Below are 1,438 nucleotides of genomic sequence, written 5' to 3'. Positions count from 1 at the left end.
TGTGTGTGTGTGTGTGTGTGTGTATGTATGTGTGTGTATGTGCGTGTGCATGTGTGTGTGTATGAATGTGTGCGTATGTGTGTATATGTATATGTGTTTGTATGTGTTTATGTGCGTGTATTGTGAGTGTATGTATGTATGTGTGTGTATGTGTGTATGTGTATGTGTTTGTATGTGTATGTATGTGCGTATTGTGTGTGTATCTTTGTTTTTATGTATATGTATGCGTATGTGTGCATGAGTGTATATGTGTTTGTTTGTGTGTATGCGTGTTTGTGTATGTGTTTATGTGTGTGTGTGTATGTGTGTGTGTTGTGTATGTGTGTATGTGTTTGTATGTGTAAGTGTTTGTATGTGTACGTATGCATGTATATGTGTGTATGTCTGTGTGTGTGTGTTTGTAAGCGTGTGTATGTGTGTATGTGCTTGTATGTGTACGTATGTATGTATGAATGTATGTGTGTGTGTGATGAGTGTGTTCAGTGCACATTTCTGCATCAGACGATTAGAGGTTCGCTAACAGCTTGGAAAAGATTTCACGGAATATTTTACGGTCGCCAGAAACAACAGGGTATATCTGACAACAAGAACAAAAAGCAGCGTATATTATTTGACAGTAAGAAGAAATAACAGCGTATATTTGACAGTTTCAAGAAACGACAGCGCATATTTGACAGTAACAAAAAATAACGGAGTATATTTGACAGTTACAAGAAATAACGGAGTATATTTGACAGTTACAAGAAATAATTGAGTATATTTGACACTTACAAGGAACAGCATATATTTGACAGTAACAAGAATGAATAGCATACATTTGACAGTTACAAGAAAGAGCAGAGTATATTTGACAGTTTCAAGAAACGACAGCGCATATTTGACAGTAACAAGAAATAACGGAGTATATTTGACATTTACAAAGAACAGCACATATTTGACAGTTACAAGAAACGACAGCGTATATTTGACGGTAACAAAAAATAACGGAGTATAATTGTCACTTACAAGGAACAGCGTATATTTGACAGTCACAAGAAATAATAGCATAATATTAGACAGCTACAAGAAATAGCAGCGTATATTTGACAGCAACAAGAAACGACAGCGTATATTTGACAGCAACAAGGATTAACGGCGTATATTTGACAGTAAAAGTTGTCACAGTCTGTCTCAAAGTGCCCATACACAGAACCAGTAGCACACAGGGATCCTTGCCAGCACTTTTGTCCACAAGGCCGTTTACCGCCCCCTACTCTCCGGTTCCGCCCAATGAGCCTGTCACGCGTTGCTAAGGGCGACCAGAGTTGTTTACAGCACTGCTCGGTGCTGCTACCTACAGTGTATGTGTGTTCTGTTGTCTGTTCTTTCGGCATATGCCCCGGTGTATGTGTGTGTGTGTGTGTGTGTGTGTGTGTGTGTGTGTGTGTGTGTATGTGTG

This window comes from Aplysia californica, unplaced genomic scaffold (genome assembly GCF_000002075.1).
Source record: "Aplysia californica isolate F4 #8 unplaced genomic scaffold, AplCal3.0 scaffold00464, whole genome shotgun sequence".
NCBI lineage: Eukaryota > Metazoa > Mollusca > Gastropoda > Aplysiida > Aplysiidae > Aplysia > Aplysia californica.
This window is presented reverse-complemented; position numbering follows the sequence as displayed.